Below are 25,494 nucleotides of genomic sequence, written 5' to 3' on the forward strand. Positions count from 1 at the left end.
TGAACAGTCATGTGGCTAAAATATGGACTGGATCTCAGACTAACGCAGAAATGCATGCTGAGGAACACACACCTAGTCAAACACAAGTAGAAAAATCTACAAGGTGGTGGGGAAAGCAGGTAAGCTGAACTTGCAGACTATCGGCCAAATGCAGTCTGGTGGTTTTAAAATGTTTTTCTCTTCATAGCTTTTTTACTAAAAGTCTGTAAGGAATGTGTAAACATCAGTAAGATACACAGAAAGATGAATGGTTACAATATTGAAAATAGTAACACTGATAAGCACTTCTCTCTACAGCTTCTCTCTAAAGTCACTTCTCTTTAAAGTCAAAAGTTACTGAGCACCTACCGGGGATCAAAAATGCAATAAGACACTCTCACTTTAAGTCATCAATATCTTAATAAATATTTAATATTCATGTATAAAACAAAACCGTGACTAAATACAGCCTTACCAATTATAAAATCTGGCAGTATATAAGCTGGGCAATACTTGGAAGAGAAGTTTTGGCAACAAAGAACAGAAAAATGTGTATGTTATTTTATTTTAAGCATTAAACCTACTCCTGGGAATTCAACCCAAAGGAATAACTGGAAAGAAAAAAGACACTGTATGTACAAAGACGTTAATGGTATTTTATTGATAATAGACAAACACACACCTGGAAATAACCCAAATAGTCAACAAATGGAAACTGTTAATTATAACATACTACTCAATGAGCTCTACATCCATTAACATTATATTAAGAATATGTAGCGGGAGGCCGAGACGGGCGGATCACGAGGTCAGGAGATCGAGACCATCCTGGCTAACACAGTGAAACCCCGTGTCTACTAAAAAATACAAAAAACTAGGCGGGCGAGGTGGCGGGCGCCTGTAGTCCCAGCTACTCAGGAGGCTGAGGCAGGAGAATGGCATAAACCCGGGAGGCGGAGCTTGCAGTGAGCAGAGATCCGGCCACTGCACTCCAGCCTGGGCGACAGAGCGAGACTCCGCCTCAAAAAAAAAAAAAAAAAAAGAATATGTAGCAACAGAGAAAAGCGTGACTAATAAGATAAACGGGGAGAAAAGCAGAACAAAGTATTCTCAGTTCTATTTGTATATATATATATTTGTATATGTATATATTCGTATATTTGTATATGTATATATTCTATTTGTATATGTATATATGCTGTTCTATTTGAGTATTATTCTAAATATATGACATGATTACGGTTATATAATAGAAAGTTTGGAACTAATATATAAAAATGCTGTGGATATACTTGAGTGGTAGGGTAATTGGTTTTAATATTCTTGAGATATTTTAAGAGGTATGGGGGCCAGCCGCAGTGGCTCATGCCTCTAATGCCAGCGCTTTGGGAGGCTGAGGTGGGCGGATCACTGGAGGTCAGGAGCTCAAGACCAGCTTGGCCAATATGGTGAAACCCCGCCTCTACTAAAAATACAAAAATTAGCCAGGCATGGTGGTGTATGCCTATAATCCCAGCTACTCAGGAGACTGAGGCATAAGAATCACTTAAATCTGGGAAGTGGAGGTTGCAGCAAGCCAAGATAGCGCCACTGCACTCCAGCCTGGATGACAGAGTGAGACTCCATCTAAAAATAATAATAATAAAAATTGAGGTACAGTTGTTTTAAAAAAGGGGTTTCAGCTTGATGATACTAGCCACAGCCTATGTAAGTCAAAAAGATGAGGCCGGGCATGGTGGCTCACACCAGTAGTTCCAAGACTTTGGGAGGCCAAGATGGGAAAATTACTTGAAGCCAGGAGTTTGAGACCAGCCCGGGGAATATAGCAAGATCCTCATCTCTGACCAAAAAAAAAATTAAAAATTAAAAAATTTAGCTGTGTGTGGTAGTGCACGCCTGTAGCCCCAGCTACACAGGAAGCTGAGGTGGAAGGATCACTTAAGCCCAGGAGTTCTAGGCTGCAGTGAACTATGGTCACATCACTATCCTCTAGCCTGGGCATGACAGAGTGAGACCCTGTCTCTCTGCCAAAAATAGTCAAGAAGATGGGTCCTAATCCCTATGTCATAGATACCTGACCAAAAGTATGTGTTTCAGAGACCAAGGTCTTCAAAGCAGCAGAGTGAAGGAGAAAAGATAATTGGTCACACACAAGTTGGGTATCTGTTTGACAACTGAGTACACTAGCAAAATAGAGTGTGCTGCACAGGTTTTCCTTCTACAGAGACATGGGAGAAATGAACAGAGTTTTGGCTACCATCCTCCGTATAAACAACCTCTAACAACTTGTGGACATCAACAAACACGTGCCGGGGACGGTGGCTCATGCCTGTAATCCCAGCACTTTGGGAGACTGAGGCAGGCAGATCATTTGATGCCAGGAGTTTGAGACCAGCCTGGCCAACATGGCAAAACCCCATCTCTGCTAAGAATACAAAAGTTAGCCAGGCATGGTGGCACATGCCTTTAGTCTCGACTACTTGGGAGGCTGAAGCATGAGAATTGCTTGAACCTGGGAGGTGGAGGATGCAGTGAGCCGAAGTGGCACCACTGTACTCCAACCTGGGCGAAAGAGCTAGACTGTGTCTCAAAAAAAAGTACTAACCACTATATGACAGTGGATTCTAAAGAACCACAAATTTGCCATATGTTTTAAAAAGCTATTCCTTGCATTGAACATTCACTGTTGGTGATGGATAAACCTCTACTTAAGAAAAACAGAGCTGACTGTAGATACCTCATAGATGCAGGTATGTTAAAACAGACTGACAGTCACAGGCCTTCTTAGGTCGACTACAACATATTGTCTGTTAATTACCCATCAGGTTAGGCCATAAGCAGATTTCACTGGTAGGCCAACATTCAGGCTAGGAGGGAAGAAAAAAGGAATGGAAGGAAAATGCAAGAGAAAGGAGAAAGTACTAGGGAGTGAACATGGTAACACTAACTCATTAGGGGTAATAAGTGGTAACACCAACTCTTTAGGGGCAACACAGTGCAGGGTCCCATAAGTGATCAACCCCTAACCAAAAAGCTCTATAAATCTATAATTCTTTCTTTCTTCTTCTTCTTTTTTTTTTTTTTGAGACAAGGTCTCCTTCAGTCACCCAGGCTGGTGTGCATCAGTGGTAGGATCTCAGCTTACAGCAACCTCTGCCTCCAAGGCTCAAGCGATCCTCCCACCTCAGTCTCTAGAGTAGCTGGGACTACAGGGGTGCGCCACCATGCTGGCTACTTTTTGTATTTTTTGTAGAGACGGGGTTTCGCCACGTTGCCCAGACCAGTCTCGAATTCCTGGGCTCAAGCAATCGACCCACATTGACCTCCCAAAGTGCTGGGATCACAGGCGTGCACCATGGCACCTGGCCTTATAATACATTTTACACCCTTAGCCTCAACTCTCCCAAAGTAAATAATTCAGAGAAGGAGAATATATTTCAAAGATAAGCACTCCTTTTGTTGTCAAAACTATTAGCAGTTTACGAAAATATTTACAATGGGCATGACAATCTTTAAGAGTTCAGTAGTGACATTCTTTTTATAAATTTGGACAAGATATCTAACAATTCAATACAAACAAGCATCCTATTTTACTGCACTAATATTTAAAAGCTTTTATTCTGTAATTACTTAACTTCTATACTAATATAAAACACCCTCATTCCCATTTACTCCGAACCTCAGTACCAACTTTTCCCCAAATATTTACCTCTGAAAAAATCAAAACTTCATAAATCAATGAGTCCTTACCTTTCAAAAGAAATTTGCAATGAATTCCAGGGAGACTCATATAAAATGAACTGAAATAGAAATAAAATCCATTCCAGGAAAAAAAAATCCAAAGACTTTCATAGCAAATCTATTCAAGTTCATATTTCTTCAACACTAATCCGAGTCTTAATAGTCACATCATTAATACTCTTAATACTCACATTTTTAACATTCTGCCGCCAGCAACTACTACTGTTCAAACAAACTCTGGTTCACACACTGACGTCTGCTTCACACATCAACTTGCTTCTCCCACACTTGCACTTGCTTCCCACAGAGTTGTAATAATTTCTTACAAGTTTTACCAGGCTGTGTCCCAAAATAAAGAGAATGGGTTCTTCCGTTCTGAGGATTTTTGACATTTCTCCGCCAAATGAAGGAGGAGGTATTTGCACTTCAATAGTAGTTTCAAGACCCAACTATCATTTCCAAAACCCATCTCTACATCCCAGCCTAACACACACACACACACACACACACGCACATTCTCTGCCTATTCTGCCAATGGACTCTGAATCGAGTGGCCTGAAGCTTTCTCGTGTCTGCCCTGCAAGTCTTCTTGCCCCTGCTGTGAAGTCTCAGAGCCTTAAATGAGGAAATATAACCCAGGATATTTATGGGTCTGTCTAGACACCATTATTTCTAAGCAGAAGCCACAGACAAGTGTAACAGCAGGCAACATGACACTCGTAAGGTAAACCAAATGAGAGGATACAGTCAGTAATAAAAAGTTTTCATTTACAGTTTGTGGGGGGAAAGCTTTAGGAAAGACTAGTTCTTATGTTTCAGGTGGTATTTTGTAGGTAAACCATATGTCAATAGGCAATTCTGAAAACCATGGAATTAAAGCCATCCAATATTAGGCAACAGGGCAATAAATAAATTCCCTCTTAAGACTTTCAAATATGAAACAAAACTCAGCCATCTGAGCAGGTTTGACCACTCACTCAGTTCTGTAGTGATAATTACTATGATTTGATTTGATTTGAGATAAAAGTTATAAAACCTCGTATCAAGTATGTTTTATTTTTATTTTTTCACTGTCTTATTTTAATGTCAGAATAAATATGTATTGAAGTAGTAGCATACTGAGGTCATCAGCAAAGCCTGGGTCCTTCCCTCCTCGGACAGCATGAGTTTCATTCTCCTCCCCGGACAGCATGAGTTTCACCACTTTCTCCACCTTCTCCACCAATTACCGGTCCCTGGGCTCCATCCAGCCATCCAGCTGGCCAACAGCGTGGCCAGAGTCTATGCAGATGCCCAGGGCTCTGGTTTCCGGATCTCTGTGTCCTGCTCCACCAGCTTCTGGGATGGTTTGGGGTCCAGGGGCCTGGCCACAGGGATGGCTGGGCATCTGGCAGGAATAGGAGGCATCCAGAATGAGAAGGAGACCATGCAAAGCCTGAAAGACCTCCTGGCCTTCTACCTGGACAGGCTGAGGAGCCTGGAGATTGAGAACCGGAGGCTGGAGAGCAAAATCTGGGAGCACCTGGAGAAGAAGGGACCCCAGGTCAGATACTGGGGCCATTACTTCAAGACCATCGAGGACCTGAGGGCTCAGATCTTCGCAAATACTGTGGACAATGCCTGCATTGTTCTGCAGATTGACAACACAGGTCTTGCTGCTGATGACTTTAGAGTCAAGTATGAGACAGAGTTAGCCATGCGCCAGTCTGTGGAGAGCGACATTATGGGCTCTGCAAGGTCACTGATGACACCAATGTCACTTGGCTGCAGCTGGAGACAGAGAGAGAGGCTCTCAAGGAGGAGCTGCTCTTCGTGAAGAACCATGAAGACAAACTAAAAGGCCTACAAGCGCAGACTGCCAGCTCTGGGTTGACCATGGAGGTAGATGCCCCCAAATCTCAGGACCTCGCCAAGATCATGGCAGACTTCCGAGCCCAACATGACGAGCTGGCTCAGAAGAACTGAGAGGAGCTGGACAAGTGCTGGTCTCAGCAGATTGAGGAGAGCACCACAGTGGTCATAATGCAGGCCGCCAAGGTTGGAGCTGCTGAGATGATGCTCACGGAGCTGAGACATACAGTCCAGTCCTTGGAGACTGACCTGGACTCCACAAAAAATCTGAAGGCCAGCTTGAAGAACAGCCTGAGGGAGGTGGAGGTCCGCTACACCCTGCAGATGGAGCAGCTCAACGGGATCCTGCTGCACCTGGCATCGGAGCTGGCACAGACCCAGGAAGAGGGGCAGCGCCAGGCCCAGGAGTACAAGGTCCTGCTGAACATCAAGGTCAAGCCGGAGGCTAGGATCACCACCTACCGCTGCCTGCTGGAAAACGGTGAGGACTTCAATCTTCAATCTTGGTGATGGACAGCAGCAACTCCATGCAAACCGTTCAAAAGACCACCACCCGCCGCAAAGTGAGTGGCAAAGTGGTATCTGAGACCAACACCACCAAAGTTCTGAGACATTAAGCCAGCAGAAGCAGGGTACCCTTTGGGGAGCAGGAGGCCAATAAAAAGCTCAGTGGTTTAAGAAAAAAAAAAAAAAGGTCAGGTGAGGTAGATCACGCCTGTAATCCCAGGACTTTGGGAGGCCGAGGCGGGCAGATCACGAGGTCAGGAGATTGAGACCATCCTGGCTAACACGGTGAAATCCGTCTCTACTAAAAATACAAAAACAAAAAATTAGCCAGGCTTGGTGGCGGGCACCTGTAGTGCCAGCTACTCCGGAGGCTGAGGTGGGAGAATGGCATGAACCCAGGAGACGGAGCTTGCAGTGAGCCAAGACCGCGCCACTGCACTCTAGCCTGGGCGACAGAGTGAGACTCTGTCTCAAAAGAAAAAAAAAGTACTATATTGAGAAAAATATGGGGCCAAGAAAACAAGGAGGATGAAAATGAGGGGTTTTTTTGTATTTTTTAATGATTTTCAAAACAAGGTAAGAAAATTACAAGTGGCTCTTGTTTTATTCAATGTAATAGATCAATAATATAATTAGTTCTAAATATTTTTTAAATACCATCATTCATAATTGCAAAAATTAAATGGTAAGCAGTTATGAAATTAACAAAATGAAAATTTCAAAACCAGCGCTAGCAGGATGTGAGGAAAGTTGTAAACTTAAAGATTGATACGGTGCTATAAGCTGATAGTCTTTCCAGGGAGCAATCTGGCCATATGTAACAAGATCTACAAGCAATTCATGCCTCTAACCCACAGAACCTACCTTGGAAACTAAACCCTAATGAAATACTCTCCAAGTAAAATAAATGTAACTTGTTCATCAATGTTTATAGTGATGCTTTTTGTAATAGTTAAAATTGGGGAAAATTCGAATATCAAGTCACAAGAGAACGGTTAAATAACCAATCGTGGTATAATAAAAGATGGAATTATTGATCCCGAATCTTTGCTCCGTTCCTATAACATATCCCATCCAGTTCCCTGTGACTTGTCTGGGAATCACATGGGATGAGTGGAAGTCCTCAACCCAGTGATTCTAGGCTTGGTCATGTGATATACTTTGGCCAATGGGATGTGAAGACACAACCTATCCACCATTCCCTCGCACAACAGCTTTCAATGCAGTTACATGCTTCTCATTACACTACCACTCTCAGCCATGGGAACAGCATGTCTGAGACAGGGGCTGCCCTTCAGGCTATATCCCTGAGTGAGAGAACACCGTGGCGCTGAACTGAGCCCAGTCAAGCCTCCAAGCCTACCAACAGCACTCACATAATACAGTCAAAAAATAAATGTTTGTTGTTATAAGCCAGCAAGATGTTGGAACCTTTTCTGTTACCATAGCAAAAGCTCACAATACAACAGTTAGTTTGATGACAATAACTTGTCATCAAAACATGACAAGTTATATAGTAGCGGATATAGCAAACATATATTTGAAAAACGCTCATGAAAAAGTAGAATAAAAAATAATAGGTAGACACAAAAGATATCGATATAAAGCAAGCCAATGAGTACCAGAAATTAATTGAAAATGATATAATCATTTATAATTATTTTTGTCAATGCAGTATGTGTTTATACTTCATCTGCACCTACATCTACATTGCCACATCTTTTATTTCTTGTTTAGATGCTACCTCTTTATAAGTACATTTTTCAGCAATTCTCTACATACCATACTCATAACAGAAATATTTCTATCCAACACACTTTGTCTGCTTCAATGACATAAAGATAACTGAACACTTATCACAAAAGTAAATCTAGTGCAAAGGTTACTATTCAACCTTTCACATGTATGATTTAGGGTTCAACAATTCTTTCGTCAGATTTTAGAGAAGGCAACTGTAAAAAACAGACAAAAGCAAGAGTTAGAAGAAAGTATTTGCTGGGCTGGGTGTGGTGGCTCACACCTGTAATACCAGCACTTTGGGAGGCTGAGAAGGGTGGGTCACCTGACGTCAGATATTGAAGACCAGCCTGGCCAACATAGTGAAAGCCCATCCCCACTAAAAATTACAAAAAATTAACCAGGCCTAGTGGCTCATGCCTGTAATCCCAGCTACTCAGGAGGTTGAGGCAGGAGAATTGCTTGAACCTGGGAAGTAGAGGTTGCAGTGAGCCAAGATCATGCCATTGCACTCCAGCCTGGGCAACAGAGTGAGACTCCATCTCAAAAAACAAACAAAAAAAAAAAGTACTCCAGCCTGGGCAACAGAGTGAGACTCCATCTCAAAAAACAAACAAAAAAAAAAAAGTATTTGCTGGGATAATCCACTTCCTTGTCATCAAACATTATATGAAAGCAAGATCTCAAAGACCCTCACCCATCTGAGGGTAAAGCTGTGTTGCCAATGAATTTATCTTTATGACCTACGTTAGAAATTCCATTGCATCTGTATGATTCAAGAATCACAAAAATGTTCACTATATCTCACTCATAATTTATCCTAAAATAAATTCAACAGCAAAAATTTATTAATGTGAATCATCTTCACTATCATCTTCTATGCGACAGCAAGAAATGTAAAATGTGTATACTTCCAATAATAACAACAACAAAAAAAGACCAGGTATGGTGACTCACACCTATAATCCCAGCATTTTGGAAGGCGAAGGCCGGGGGGATAGGGGAGATCACTTGGGGCCAGGAGTTCGAGACCAGCCTGGGAAACATGATGAAACCTGTCACTACGAAAAATAAAAAAATTTGGCAGAGTATGTTGGCATATACCCATGGTCTTAGCTACTCAAGAGGCTGAGGTGGAAGGATTGCTTAAGCCCAGGAATTCAAGGTTGCAGTGAGCTATAATCACACCACTGTACTGCAGCCTAGGCAACAGAGCAAGACCTTGTCTTTAAAAAATTAATTAATTCATTTTTTAAAAATTATTAAGAGGATTTATAGTATATCAATTGTAAAGATGCTACAAATATTAGTTATTAAGACCACAAGTTAACTGGGCATGGTGGCTCACACCTATAATCCCAGCACTTTGGGAGGCTGAGGCAGGAGGATCACTTGAGCCCAAGAGTTCGAGACCAGCCTGCGTAAACTAATGATACTCTGTCTCTACAAAAAAATAAAAAATTAGCTGGGGTATGGTAGCACATGCCTGTATTCCTAGCTACTCAGGAGGCTGAGGTAGGAGGATCTCAAGATCTTGTCTCAAAAAAATAAAAAAATACACAAATTATGTATATATTATGAAGGAGTGTATAAAATTACCACTATGAAATTATGTCTATATACGAACATTAACTATTAGATTGATGTCAACATAATTGTGGGTTTTGCCATTACTTTTAACAGCAAAAACTGTGATTACTTTTGCATCAACCTATAAAAAACATGAAAAAAATTTAAATAGCCAGTCATAAGTTTGTGGCTAAGTTTATACCAATTTTTTAAACATGCTGATACACTGAGAGAAAAAATCTCTAATATTTGTATTTACAAAATCTGTACTTGCTATGAAATATATCCACGTCTCTCAATTACAAAAGAATCTGAAGTATGCTTCAAGTTTCTAAAAACAATTTCTGTTAAATATCTTTCTAATTAGGACAACCGTGAGTTAGTAAATGGAACACGTTCAGTTTGATTTTTTATTATTTCCTGATAACTGGAGCTCATTCCTGGAACATCAATGGTTTTTACTATATTCCCTAATTTAAAGATAATGCCTTTCACTGCTGGAGAAAATAATGGGCACCCCCAGTAGATACTAATGAGCAGAAGGGCTGCTGCAGATCAGGTCTAGGTAATGTTCTCCTTTCTGCCTTCGATAAGTGGTGATGAAGGGTGGATATAAGCACAAGCTCTGGATTCATGCCCAGATTTGACACTAGGCTCCAGCATTCACTAGTATTTGCATGCCATGACGTTACATACCTAACTAGTATTTATTTACTAGTTGTAGGATCTTGTGCAAGTTACTTAGCCTTTCTAAGCTCGAGTCGTCTCATCTATAATAGGCCAATGATAGTGCTTACTTCACAGGGTTGTTGTAAGGATCTAGAAAGATAATCCACTTAAAGTGCTGGACAAAGCACTTGTACATGGTAAGTACTACAGGAACTAAATGCCAATTAATATTAGTCTCTCTCTGCTGGTCGTCGAAGTGTCATCAGGCTTACATCTCACCATCGCCTATAACTACTTTTACTTTCTATCTCTAACCATTTTCCTCCAGTCCCCTTAGGCATCACTGAAGAACTAGGGCTCCTAAGAGTAGTCTGATAACTATCTATGATGGTGCTGCCCAAAGGAAATACAATGTGATCCATAAATGCAAGCCACATATGTAATTGTCGATTCCCTTGTAGTCACATAGAAAAGCAAATCAAGACAGGTGAAATTAATTTTGACAACAGATTTATCTCAATATACACAAAATATTATGTCAACGTATAATTAAAAAAATAAGATATTTTACATTTTTTTTTTTTTGATTCCGAGTCTTCAAGGTCCCATGTGTATTTGACACTGACAGCAATATCCCAATTCCGACTAGCCACATTTCAAATGCTAAACAGCCACATGGGGTTAAAGGCTACGTTATTAGTTGCTGATTCTTTTCAAGATTATGACCACAGAAAAACATCTCCACTTTCAAAAACATCAAACTGCATTTATTAAACAAGCTGATGGATAGACAAAAGGAAAGAATGAATGGAAGGAAGAAGGAACACATGTACTTGACCTACACAGACTTCTGAGCCTGACGTGGTGGTTAAGAACTGGGGCTATGGACATCCCATTATTGGGCACATACTCAAAGGATTATAAATCATGCTACTATAAAGACACATGCACACATATGTTTATTGTGGCACTATTCACAACAGCAAAGACGTGGAACCAACCCAAATGTTCATCAATAATAGACTGGATTAAAAATATGTGGCACATACACACCATGGAATACTATGAAGCCACAACAAGGATGAGTTCATGTCCTTTGGAGGGACATGGATGAAGCTGGAAACCATCATTCTGAGCAAACTATCGCAAGGACAGAACAACACATGTTCTCACTCATATGTGGGAACTGAACAATGAGAACCCTTGGACACAGGGTGGGGAACATCACACACCGGGGCCTGTCGTGGTGTGTGGGGAGGGGGGAGGGATAGCATTAGGAGATATACCTAATGTAAATGATGAGTTAACGGGTGTAGCACACCAACATGGCACATATATACATATTTAACAAACCTGCACATTGTGCACGTGTACCCTACAACTTAAAGTATAATGAAAAATAAAAAATAAATAAAAAAGAACTTGGGCTGTAGAATCAGAGAGAACGGGTTCATGTGCCACTTATTCCACTTACTAGCTGTGAGAACTGAGCAAATAACTTCTTTAATTCTCACATTTCTCAAGGATAAACTACAGATAAAAACATCCCTTTCATAATGTTGAACAAGTTTAAAGGTTATAGCAGAGAGGGGGTTTCTATACATAAAGCTTTGCTGTATAAAAGGCCAAAGATGGGAGTGGGGAAAACTGATGAAGAGAATACTGAGCAAATTAGCTTGACATAACTAAAGAGGCCATGGTGGAGAAAAGCTGTTCATATTATTTATATTCACAATGCCTGTTACGTGCCCAATTACACAAAACAATTTGAACAGAGGCAGCTATTAATAAAATAATTGCAATGGCATTTCTAAAGCTCTCAGTGGCTTACACCTCCCTAGCCTGCTTGCTTGCTTGCTTCTTGGCAGTATTCTAAGTAAGTGGGGGAGACGGAGGGCTGAAGGCCAGAATTTGCAGAACCAAGATTTTTCCGTAGTGTATATATTAATATTAATCACATTTTCTAGCCTCCATAAGCCAGACAAATGGATATCTCTGAATCTTTCTTTGAAGGATGAGATTGCCACAGTGCCTCAAATTTAAACTGAACATTACTCTTCAATGTACTATAAAGACAAAAAATTAAACTAAATGCTTACTGCTCTTTAAACTTTTCTTGAAAATTGGTTTTGTGAATAATTCCTGATCTTTTGCTTTGAATTTGCTCTTGTTACATGCTACAAAACACAAAAGTCTAGCTATTTAAAAAATTAAAGTTAATTCTGGTCTGCTAATGATGACTTTAAATGTTTAATCATTTTAACGATCTAAGTCACTACATGGTCTAAATTACATGTTGAGTTTCTTAAAGACCACAAACATGTCTTCTCTATTCCAGGTACCTTCTAAACCAAGATTTCTCTGGTAGGCATTCCATTTACTGTTAATGCCCTTCCATATTACAGGTGTCCCATAACATAGATTTTTTTTTTTAAAGATTCTTACTAAAATGAATTTAGCTTTGAAACATTTTCATTTACAGCAGAACTTCTCAGAGCCTTTAATATGTCAACATACACAGATTTCAAAGAACTGTGCTGAGTCACTATTATAGTTTTATCATCTTCAAATGAGAAAAAAATGCAAACCAAGAACCAAACAATAAGGAGATAGCCTAACTGCCCCATGGAAATAGGTGGTCTTTGCATTTCTGGCCTGATGTGCTGCTCACTGTGCATTTCTCTTTTATCATACCCAAAAATATATTAATGTTGAACACATATATGGTAATTAATCTATCAGAACCTTCCAAACTAATTCATTCCAAAGGAATAATTTATTATTATTTGAGCGAATTTATTCCAAAGGAAGGAAGGGAAGAAGGGGGAGGGGGTAGGAGTGAGAAAAGGAATAAAGAAGAGGGAGGAGGGAAGAGGGGCGGAGGGAGGAAACCAGTTTGAATAACTACTAAATATTACTGCATACTCATGGACAAAGCTAAAATTCCTAAACACTTTCATAAGGATGAAGGGGCACAAAGTACACACTCATACCTAACCTGGCACTCAGAAAACAAGCCTCATTTTAAAAACAACCAAACAGCTGCTCAGCAGAAGCACTGCACAAATCATCCTCTCCAGCCTTTATTTTTAGACACTTCTTAAGTAAAACAATAATTTTCTAAAGAATATAATTAAGACTGGTAGATGTCCTTTCATTATTTTGGAGTTTTAATTTGTTTCACATCAGTCCCATTTTTCCCCTCATAGATCACATAATTATATAATATTCCATAAGAAATTCCTTACCTTTGAATAAAAAAATATATATGATCTTTTAAACATGTACTGATTTAAAAAGCACAATCCACCCAGGATGTTAGTCATTATAACCCACGGATTTAAACACACAGGGAGTCTAAAAGTCAGCCCCATTTTTCAAATGAAAAATTGAAGACTTGCTTATATGTCAAAAAATGTGTACCTTCATCATCTAAAGCACATTTTACAAAATGTATAATGCAAAAGAATAGGCCTAATAGATCACAGTATTTCCTGGGCAGAAGGGAATGCTAATTGCCTCCTGGAGTCTTAAATGAAACCTAATTGCTGGCTTGAGCTGTCACCACTGACCCTGGTAACAGACTGGTGCACCCTTCATAAACCTAATACAGCATAATCCTCCTTTATTATGGTTATTACAGCTCTTCAAGGGGACATGTCTGCCACAAAAATAAACTCTGCAGCTTCTCCTCTAAATGGAGGTGTCACTTCTCCACCCCAGAACAAGCAGCGCTGGTGGCAGAAATCACTCTGTACAAGTGGTACCACTTCACAGCCTAGAGCTGCTTCCCAACTGGGACTCACACACATCCACAGATACTACTACAGAAACCATGAAGCTACTCCATGGTGATGGAGGAAAAGAGAGGATGAGGAGCACGAACAGCTATTTATTTATTTTAAAAAAAATCCACCAGCATAAAGCAAATGGGAAAAGCAGAAGAAGAGTATCTAATACAAATCATGGGTTTGAGGTAGGAAATCCATGTGTAAATCCATTAGATTTACAAACAAAATTTCAGATACTGAACCCAAGAAATATTCCTTTCAATCTGTTTTGAAGTTTTTTTGGACACACTCTTAAAAAGTTACTTCAATTAAAAACACTTCTCTTATATCTACTACTCATCAATTCCCTAAACATTTATTGAACATGTACTCTGCATCAGATGCCATAAACCCAAGGATAAATAAATTACAAAATGTCTCCAAACGTGTGAAAATAAGCAAACACTACAGTACTATAGGAAGGTAGAGAAGATGACAATGATAATGTAACTATTATTAGGGATATTATTATCCCTAATAATGAAAAGGAAACATTAGATAAAACCTCCAAAAAAGACAAAAAAATCATATAAACATTAAAGAATCAGAAACATTATTATGTGATCGGATGTATAAAAGAACTGGAGTGGGGGCAGGAAGTAACAATAACAGCATGAGTCAAAGCAACAAGGTTTCAACCCTGAGCAATGTTTGGAGAAGGTTCACAGGGACCCAAGAGATGTTTAGGGGAGAGGCCAGACAAGGCTAGGAAGTTAGGTGCCATCAAGAGCTATGCAGAGCCCTGACTGTGTTCACATCTGATCTCACCTGCCCTTCCCTCCCACATCCCTGAGTGTGAGAGATTGAGAGTTGAGGGGTTAGTTTCTTGATCTTGTCCAAATTTAGTGAAATGTAGAAGTCAACCAGGCCAATGATGGAATTAAATGTAAACTCCAAGAGGGCTTTCACAATCCACAGGGTTCCAGTGACTTGGGTAACAGATGTTATTCTTAGCTCATCTGTTACGTGATGGTGATTTACCTGTCCATTTCCTACCCAAAAGCACATCAGAAAGCATTATTTAGAGAAAACCACTTTACATTGTCGTCAAACTCCTGATTGCTGCTCTTAAGAATATATACCTATGTATTCATGGGAACATTTTTTTTCTCAGTATGTGTATGATTCGCTTATTGTATTGTGCTGAGTGAGCTCCTGTGTGCTTCAGACAAAAATAAATGAGACTTTCTGCTTACATTTTTAAAAAAAGAGCTATGCAGAGCCTTGAGTGTTCTGCTAGAGTGTGTACTTTAATCATAAGCAGTTTTTAAAATGAAATATTTCAGAAGGGAGAATGTAATAAACACACGTTTCCATCACTCAGCTTAGGAAACAAACCAGTATTACATGTCCGTCCTCACCTCCACACCTGCCCACCATACCTTGTATTTCGTGTCTATCCTTCTTGTATTTCCTTGTACCTTTACTACATACACACACACATATGTTGGTATGTTATATGTACACACACATATATGTATGCATGTATGTTATATATATAGTAAAGGTAAAAAGAAAATGTGTGTGTGCACGTGTGTGTGTGTGTGTAAACAATATATGGTGGCAAGAAAGATTTTAAGCAGGAGAGTTAAAATATCAGACATACCTTAGAAAAGACTCTAGCATAGAAGGTAGACTGGTGCCCGCACCAAGAGAAGGGACAGCTTACACAAAGTGGTGCCACAACGGGTGTCTGTCATAATGACGCAGGAAGGGCAGCCTCAGCCTCACAGGGTATTCTTGGGCAAGGGGCAGGCAGACCTGCATGGACAGTTACAGGGAGGGACGTGAGGGAGTGAAGCAGTGGCAGTTCCCAGGCAGCTGACAGGCCAATGAGGGGATGAGGCAGGTTAACCAGGACACAGAGCACAGTGAGGTCAATGCCAAGGCCAGAATGGCAAGGGGGCCTGACCCAGAGAGCAATTAGGGAAGGCTGCCCAGAGAAAGTGGTATTGAAGGAGGGCTCAGAGGGATGGTTTTGATAGGCAATGATGAGTGTTAGGACTCTAGGCAAGGAAACAGCACCACATTAGGTGGAAAATGACTGGGCCTGTTCAGGAAACACCTGCAGTTTGGCATAACCCTGAGGAATAGTGGGACATAAATCTGAAGAAATCAGAGGCCCACCTGGGAATCATTTGTGGAGAACTTTAAACATCAAGCTGAAGTATATACGTAATTCATGACAAATTCACTTTCATGACCATGAAATCTGCCTTAATCCCTTTAACTTAGGAACTAAAATAATGGTGAGAGCCAAGCTTGTGATTTGGGGCGGGAAATATCAATGATATCACTGCTGCTTACTATAGTTCTATAAGTAGAACAGACTGTCTTGGATATGAGTGAGCTGGCAAATCTGCCTTGACGTGGTGTCATGGGGTCTCACCATCTTTCTCTCACTGTAAAAACTAGTAACTTTGAGTTTGAATAATGGGGGATGCTGCCTTTTTCTCTTTTATATATTATACAAAAGAAAATAATGCATAGGAAGGAAATTAAGTATGTTCTATTTTCTTTCTTTTTTTTTTTTTTTTTGAGACGGAGTCTCGCTGTGTCACCCAGGCTGGAGTGCAGTGGCGCGATCTTGCTCACTGCAAGCTCCGCCTCCCGGGTTCATGCCATTCTCCTGCCTCAGCCTCCCGAGTAGCTGTGACTACAGGCGCCTTCCACCATGCCCGGCTAATTTTTTGTATTTTTAGTAGAGATGGGGTTTCACCGTGTTAGCCAAGATGGTCTCGATCTCCTGACCTCATGATCTGCCCACCTCGGCCTCCCAAAGTGCTGGGATTACAGGCATGAGCCACCAAGCCCGGCCAGAAATTAAGTATATTCTAATCAGTAAATCCAAATCTGAAAGGTTTAGGTCTTAACCCTGAAATGTTCCTGCTTCCTAACCCTTCCGTGACATTTATTCTCCCATGATCTACAACATTTCCTAGACTTGAAAATGAGAGGAAAAATTACCATGTTTTTTAAGTACTCAAGTATAGCAAAACAATATTAAGAACCATAGTATGAGTAACTTCAGAAAATAGCTTAAAAATGGAATTTGTCTCCTCAAATGAACAAATAAGATATGTATAATACATACTGATATCTGTTTAATTTTTTTAAATCACATATAGTCATTAACAAGATGTAATTTTCCCAGAGCATAGTAATTATTTATCAAAGAATAAATAATGAATTACGAACTAGGCTGGGCTCTTATCCCTCAAGTCAGCATTTCAGAAATGCATTCATTCACTGATTCTATAACACTTTTTTTTTTTTGAGATGGAGTCTCACTCTGTCTCCCAGGCTGGAGTGCAGTGGTGCCATCTCAGCTCACTGCAACCTCCGCCTCCCAGGTTCAAGTGATTCTCCTGTCTCAGCCTCCCAAGTAGCTGGGACTACAGGCGCACGCCACCATGCCCAGCTAATTTTTAGCAGAGACGGGGGTTTTATTACCACATTGGCCAGGATGGTCTCAATCTCTTGACCTCGTGATCCACCTGCCTCAGCCTCCCAAAATGTTGGGATTACAGGCGTGAGCCACTGTACGCGGCCACACTTTTTAAAAATAATCAACTCTAATTCATTATCTGCAAAATGGCAACATCATCATCATCATAGCTATGGCTACCCAATCTCCACATAAGATGAACTGAGTAAGATCCCTACCAGAGAGGCTTTTAACTTAGCAGAGGAGACGGGAAGGTAAACAAGTATAATATGTAAACTTACTAATGTTGGTAATTTCAAAGTGCTATGGGACTATAAAGTAAGGAATGGGCTGGGCACAGGGGCCCACGTCTGGAATCCCAATACTTTGGGAAGCTGAAGTAGGAGGATCGCTTGAGCCCAGGAGTTCAGGATCAGCCTGGGCTTGAACATAGGGAAACTACATCTGTACAAAATTTTTTTTTTAAATTAGCCAGGCATAGTGGCTGACACCTGTGGTCCTAGCTACTTGAGAGGCTGAGGTGGGAGGATCAATTAAATCCAGGAGGTCGAGGTACAATGAGCCATGATCACCCCACTGCACTCCGGCCTTAGTGACAAGGCAAAACCCTGTCAAAGAAAGAAGAAAGAGAGTGAAAGAAAAAAAAGGGCAGGCTCAGTGGCTCATGCCTGTAATCCCAACACTTTGGGAGGTCAAGCTGGGCAGATCACCTAAGGTCAGGAGTTCGAGACCAGCCTGGCCAACATGGTGAAACCCCGTCTCTACTAAAAATACAAAAATTAGCCAGGTGTGGTGACTGCACACCTATCATCCCAGCTACTCAGAAGGCTGAAGTAGGAGAATCGCTTGAACCCGGGAGGTGGAGGTTACAGTGAGCCGAGATCGCGCCATTGCACTCCAGCCTGTGAGACAGAGCGAGACTCCATCTAAAAAAAAAAAGACAAAGAAAGGAATGGGAAAAAGAAAGAGAGAGAGAAAGAGAGAGAGAAGAGAGGAGGGAAGGGGAGGTGAGAGAGAGAAAAGAAGAGAAAAAAGGGCAGGGAAGGGCAGGGGCAGGGGCAGGGGCAGGGGAAGGGGAAGGGGAAGGGGAAGGGGAAGGGAAGGGAAGGGAAGGAAGGCTTCAGTGGAGAGAAGCAGAGTGAAGGTGGAGCTTTAGTTGACCACAAAGAGGTTAAGCAGGCAGGAAGGGGTAAGGCCACTCTGGGTATGAATGTAACAAAGGAGAGGAGAATTAAACACCACTAAGTGTTAGGAGCGCTAGTGGAGAGAGAGAGAAAGAGCAGCAGATGGGGATGGGAAGATAGTCAGGAATCCATATGATAAGGGAAATAACAAGTGAAAGACTTTAAATAGTACTCAAAAGAGTAAAATCTTCAAAAATTTGTGATTTCAAACACCCTTTTTGTAGCATTGAAAGAATAAAAATAATTTTCTGCTGCTATAACAGAATATCACGGAGTAGGTAATTTATAAAAAGAGCAGTTTATTTGGCTCACAGTTCTGGAGGCTGGAAAAGTCCAAAAGCATGGTGCTAGTATTTGGCCAGGGTCATCCTATGGTGCAAAGGTGGAAGGCAGAGGCAAGCACAGAAGATGGAGAAAGGCACCAGGGGCCAGACTCCCTTTATCACAATCTACTCTTGAGATAACAAATCTGACATTAATCCCTTCATGAAGGCTCCTCCTAATCACCTCTTAAAGTTCCCACCTTTTAACACTGTTGACAATGGCAATCAAATTTTACCATGAGTTTTGGAGGGGACATTCAAACCACAGCAATGCTCTTGGAACAATCTCAAGAGGAAGTAAGGATGGGGAGCAAAGAGCAAATGGAAAATACTTTTACAGACGCAAACTCAAAGGACCTAATGACTGATGGGATTTGTTACCGAGGTTTGAGAAAATGGATTGAGGGTGCTACGAATGACAGGTTGAAGAAAACTCCAAAAGCCTGGCTTGAGCAGCTAACTCAATAGACAGCAATGTCACTGAGATAGGTAATTTGGAAGCAGTACATTTTGTGACAAGAAACTGGAGACTTCAAGTTGAGACAGGTAGGATTTGGCATGTATAGCAGACACTCAAATGAATATAAGCACCAGATAAACCCAACTGTTTGGTAGCAAGCAGAGAGGTCTGGACTGGAGATGATAGCCAAGGAGATCCAGTAACATGGAAACATCTAATTAGTGCTTTACATGAACCTGGCTAGGGATACGAGGCCATTAACCGAGCCTCTCTGCAGCTCTAAAGCAACGAGGAATGGAATCATTCAAACCGGTGCAGTGAAAAAGTGACACCCATAGCAAGCCTGAGGAACAGGGGTGGGGGAACCAAACAAGACTTCTCAGCTCAGTGCTTCTCAAAATGCAGTTGGTCAACACCAAGAGCATCAGCACCACCCGGGAGCTCTTTGGAAATGGAAATTCTCAGGCCTACCTTAAATGTGCTGAATCCAGAAACGGAGGTAGGCCTGGGGAAGAACAGCAACCTTTGTTTAACAAGCCCTGCAGGTGATACTCACTGGAGGTTGACAATCTACTGCTTCGGCTAATGCCCCAATTACTTGAGGAATGCAGTGTGAACAAATTAACCCCCAGAGATGAATTTCCAAAGACACAAGGAAATTAAGTAGAAGTAAAGTACACATTTCATACAAAAATATGCATTAGGAACTCTGGCTAATTTTCAACTGTAAGTAATTTTTCCCTGTGAGCGCAAAACGTGTAACGCAAAGCAGATCAAGTCAGTGGCCCACATGGTAAGGCTTCTTAACTTAGGAATACAGTTCAGCACTAAAATCTCAAACAATCTAAATGTGAAGAGGATATTTTACTACTTAGAGACAATGCTACATCACCAAAGGATTCCTTTCTCATTTTCTCACTAGATTCCTCCCTATTGACCAACATAAAGCATTTATGGGATGGCCAGCTAGGGTTACGGCTCTCTGGATGTGCAGTAGTCCTCTGGGTCAAACTAATTGACCAGGCTTAGGATGAAACTCTTGACCTAAGCCTAATTTAGCCCCTAAGGAAACTAAGCTAAATCAACCACATATCAAATTTTACATGTAAGGCTGATCTAAGAATGGCTATGAAATGTTTTTTCCAATTGCAAGGACTCTGAAGAAAATCAAACAAAAGCTTGACAGGGGAAGAAAAGTCAAGAAATACAGAACCAACAGGAAAAAGGAAAGGAAAGTAAAACAATGTTAATATGCCATTTATAACCCAACTTAGAGCCAGAACGACCCTTATCACACAAAAAGGCACTTACTCACTATTACCTTTTACACAGCTACTCTGTGTCCTTCATCCACAAGCATTGCATCATATCCTTTAATTCAGAATTATAAATAATTATAAGATTATTTTCATAATCAGCATGCATGCAATATATGGCAAAGGCACTGCTGGTCTGGGCAAGATACATTTCCTCTCCCCTCCTATTGCAAAAATCCAGGTCAGGCCTGCATTTTCCTGGGCTCTCTCCCCCTGATTCCCCAAAGGGGTAGGACACCTTCATATGATCTCCAGGCCTGCATGCCATCCTGCAGAAAAGACTTAACCAATTCTTTGCCACTCTGTTTCAAGAACACATGCTTTCTTCTAACATTGTTCTAACATTGTTCCTTTCTTCTAACATTCCCTTGCACTTTGAGGTTGATATGAAGATCAATAATTTAATTTTTGTCAAATACTCTAGGTTTCTCAGATGAAAGACAACATTAAAGTTCAAATAACCAGTGGCTGGCATTACACAAGAAGTATTGCAGTTTACTCTTTATATTTGGGCTTCACTAGGCTGCAAAGATGTATCAGCTAGCTTTTGTACTCTTGTTAAAGGCAAGAGTTACCCTAACATTCTTTAACTAGATTTCAACATTAGAAATACAAGGATCCTTACATAAAATACTGGCCCCTGATTACAGTAAGAATTATACAGGGAAAAAGATCTTTTTCTCTGCCCTTCTAATCTCTCAGTGGCTTTCCCTCCTCAAACTTCTCTACTGCCTGGTCCCCTACCTCTCAATTTCCTCTTGTAGGAGGGGCCACATGGCAGCTGCCAGCCAACATGTTTGTTTTGAGCCAATAGACTGAAAAAAAAAGTCAGAGACAAAGCTTTATGTGTATGTTTACACACACGTGAATTCAGGCTGCTGAAAAAATAACACACAAAGAGAACATTCATGGCCACATACAAGTCCTTGAACATATAAATAGCCATCCTTGACCTATTCTGTGTGAGGTGCTGTTATACAGCATGACACTGAATTCTCCATACACATCCTGAGAGGCTAAATGTTATCAGATCCATTTTGCAGATGAAGAAACTGAGGCTCAGAAGGGCTATGAAGTTCATCCAACATCACACAGCTAAAAAATAGCAGAGCTGGAATTCCAACCTAGTTATATTTCAAACTCCCAAACCTGGACCGCCTGCTCTAGCACACCGACAGCCAGGAAAAGCTATAGAACTTACCACACATACCCCTTGGACCATTCAATAAGCCGTCGGTGAGATGCATACAGAGGAAGTATTAATTAAATCAAATTAAATCCGTAAGGGGAGATCCAAAAACGTATTTTAGACATTAACTTGAACTTCCTCCCTACCAAAGCTTTAGTGTTTGTTTTCCCTCATTCCTTAATTGGCTAATTAAGTATTTCATCTTATCTCTTTCTCATGCATTATCTCTAACAAAGCTCACAGCACTGTTCTGAGGCTTAAAATGAATTTTTTAAAAACACAGCATTTGGTGACTAAGTAATGGAAGCTCAAATGCAAGAATTTGACGAAATCCTTGCTCAAAAATGACAAGAATATGAAACCCAGGAGGGCTATAATATGCAATCAAAGGGTTGATGTTTGCTTCCCTGGAGCAAATTTAAACCTCTAATAAGGAAGGAAGGCACTGGAAAATAAAAAGTCCTCATAGTTCTTGACACTTAGCCCATACGTCCAGGGCAAGTAAGAATTATTCTAAAAATTCTGATTTTTCTCTGAATTCCTTATGGTGCTTCCCTATTAAAAGTCTAACTGTTCTTTCTAGTACAGCTACCAGCGTGACACAGTATGCACAAACCTGAATAACTCAAGTGTTAATAATAATTACATGTTGAAGCCAATGATGGAAACTGGGCAAATGCCTGGGATTCGCGGGAAAGGGCTTCTCTTCAGCCATTTCTCTCATGCAGGTCCCCACACCTTCAGGAAACCTTCTGTGAAGGGGCTGTTCTTGAGATAAGAAAAGATGCTGGTCGAGGGGCTTGGATAAACACCCAAAGGTGTAGGAAGTCACTGTGTTCTTCCTACTCTGATGTACTGGCCTGAGGTCACCAAAAGCTGGATGTCTGCCACCTCGGCCAGGACTCAGCCACTAGGAACAATACTACAGCACCACTTCAGTCCAGTGAAGAGGCACCCTTGAAAGGCAAACCACGTACAGAACGCTACTGCATTGTAAGAAACTTTTCTAGCCAGGATTTGCTGAATCCTGGGCCATTAGGCTACAAAAATCTGCAAGAAGTGTTTTCTATTTTCATAAAGTTTCAGAGAGAAGAACGACAGTCCTTACAACTGTGCGTGCTAAAGCAATAGTAATGACTTCAAAGTAGAGAAAAGTATAACAAACTTCGTGACATACAGATGAACTAATTTTGCACCACATGGCCACCCATTCAGACTGGGCAAAAAGGGCATCATGCCATTCAGCTCCCGCTCATTAAGGCTGTCATTTCTATGGCACAAGCTTTAACCCCATCACCAAACAATTAGGTAACTTTATAATACAAGGTCCGTAAAGCCTTGTATTACCACACCTATGGCTGTCAAGCAGCCTTTTAAAAAAGGAATCATTGTTTGAATGTGGGGAATAAAAAAGAAGAAGAATCAATACCATGTTAACGAAACCGAGCATGGGCCAATTAAAATTTAGATGATCATACAACAGCTGCTTGTGGTAAAACAGCAGCAGGCATGGAAGTGTATCCAAAGAGGGAGGGCTTGGCTCCACTGGAAGCTACTTGTGGTTCCCATCAGTGGCTAACGTACTCCTAGATTAATTTCTTATATTGGGGGTGGAGAGAATGCTATCCCAGCAACACTGCACCAACATGGCCATAAATGCCCCTTGGGCCCCCAGATGGCTAGGGAAACTTTCGGTCCTTCTTGTGTTCACTCTGCACCAGCTGTTTCCTCTGCCTGGAATACACCCTCCAGATGAGCACAACCTCCATTCTCTAAGCGCAGTGCACGCCTCACCAGGACCAAGCTCGCCTCAGACTCTCACAGAACCCATCTTCCACGCATTATCATTCTTCATCTGCCTTCAGGTTTCCTCCACTAGGCTGCAGACTCCTGCCCTGTGATCTCGTTTAGCATCTTTCTATCCCCTGTTCCTAGCAGAGTGGAAGCTGGGTTTGTTGGATGAATGAGTAAACTAATCCATTTCAAGAAGTTAACACATTGGTGGAAACTCTGTAACTGCCCGCGCCTGCAATCTAGAGATTTCTCACCTTCACAAAGAACCTGCGACAGCCAGTCCCCAGACTTAAGCGGAAACCCTACAATCTCTGAAATTGTAGGTGGGGATGAGGGGGCTGGAGGACAGGAACTGAAGGAAGTGAGAGGAAAAGGGAGGTAGGGGCAGCGTTACCTCACTGCTCTCTCCAAACGAAAAGGTGTAAAATCCATTTACAAGTATTCAAACCCGAGATCTGGGGGTCACGTGGGGAAGGAGAGGCTGTTAATACCTAGAACTTGAAAAGTTTGAGGTGGAGACCTGATCTGAAATTGTGTGACCACAGCTTTTTTCTACGAGCCAGCCCGACCACCCAAGTAGGAGCCTCGACGCCCAGGAGTTCGGTGGCACCACTGAGGCCTAGTGAGAGGGCAGGAAAACTCCGCTCGCCTCAAGATCCCTTCCCGGTGGTGGTGGGGGGTAACTGGGGGCGTCGGGCAGCTGCGTCCCCCTACCGCTGCAGCGACCGCGACGTCGTTCGTCTTTCATCCTCTAGCCCCCAAGGTTTAGGTATCTCCAGGTGCCCCTCCGAGGCCCTCTCTCATTCCCAAAACGCAGAAGGGAAGGGAGAGAGAAGACGAGGGTGTGGGTTTAACCACAAACTCCCCAGACGGCGCTCACCTTCCAGCTCGCTCCGGGACAAGCTTTGCGCCTCACCACGGGCAGCTCCCACCGCGAGATAACACCCCTGCGGCCCGGCCACCCAGCGCCCCCGCTGCCCTGCCAGGCGTCCCGGGCCGCCAATCGCAAGTTGGCGTTGCCAGCGTCTGCCCAAGTCATCCGCAGGGCGCCCGGAGCGCCGAGGCGGCCTCCAACCTCGGGCCCGACTCCCCGGCTTGGACGGGGCTTACCTGCTTACATGGCCCCCGTGGCGCCCCGGAGTCCCGCGCGGAAAGGCTGTCCTTCGCGGCGGCGAAGCCCCGATTCCCCACGGAATTGATTCCAGTGGCTGGCGGAGGAGGGGCGAAGGGAAGGAGCCGCAGGAGGCGAAAGGGGAGGGAGGTTTCCGCCGCGATCCCGGCGCGAGAGTCGGAGCAGAGGCGCACCGGGGAAGAAAAGGAGAAAAACCTAAGCACTGGCTGTCCCGTTCCAGGAGGCCGGGGAGGATGGCTCAGCTGGGAGGGGAAGGAGCGCCAGTGGCCACTTGTGTCTGTCTAGGGCTCCCCAAGGACCTGAGCCAGCAGAGCAGGCGGCCGAGCCCGGAGGAGCACAGCAACCTGCCCCCGAGTCTGCGTCCCCTGCGCTCACTCCACGGAGAAAAAGTTGGGAAGAACTTTGAGGGGCCGGGAGAGCCAGAGCGGCAGGAAATGCGAGCGGCCGGCAGAGGAGGGAGGAAGGGGCCGTGCGAGTGGGAGGGGACGGAGCAAGCGCCGGCGGCCACGGCTCCCCCACCCCAGAGCCGGGCTCGGCAGCGCTGGGGGCCTGGAGGCGGAGGGAGCGCGGGGCGCGCGGCCGGGGGCGGGGAGGAATGCGGCCCGGGAGGGCGCGCGCCGGGGGCGCCGCGGGCGCGCGCTGAAACGTGGAGCCCCAGCTCCAGAGCTCCCAAGCTGGAGGCGCGCCGTCCTTGGGGACGTCACAGCGCTGGAATCCGAGGAATGCCGGGCTGCAGGAGCTCCTTCTGCAGGCCCGGAGAAGTCG

The 25,494-nt window shown here is 42.6% G+C and overlaps 1 protein-coding gene and 1 pseudogene across 1 annotated transcript in view; one reads left to right on the forward strand and one right to left on the reverse strand.

Annotated features, from left to right (window-relative positions):
- The window catches only part of LOC105493528 (protein tyrosine phosphatase non-receptor type 14), a 204,198-nt gene extending 178,975 nt beyond the window's left edge, over positions 1-25,223 (reverse strand). Inside the window, exon 1 of the mRNA XM_011761226.3 lies at positions 24,708-25,223. The gene's annotated coding sequence lies outside the window, so the exon portion shown is untranslated. The remainder of the gene's footprint in view (positions 1-24,707) is intronic.
- On the forward strand, positions 4,911-6,188 carry LOC105493527 (keratin, type I cytoskeletal 18 pseudogene; annotated as a pseudogene).
- Positions 25,224-25,494: the final 271 nt, after the last annotated feature.

The sequence above is a fragment of the Macaca nemestrina genome, chromosome 1 (genome assembly GCF_043159975.1).
Source record: "Macaca nemestrina isolate mMacNem1 chromosome 1, mMacNem.hap1, whole genome shotgun sequence".
NCBI classification, from domain to species: Eukaryota; Metazoa; Chordata; class Mammalia; order Primates; family Cercopithecidae; genus Macaca; species Macaca nemestrina.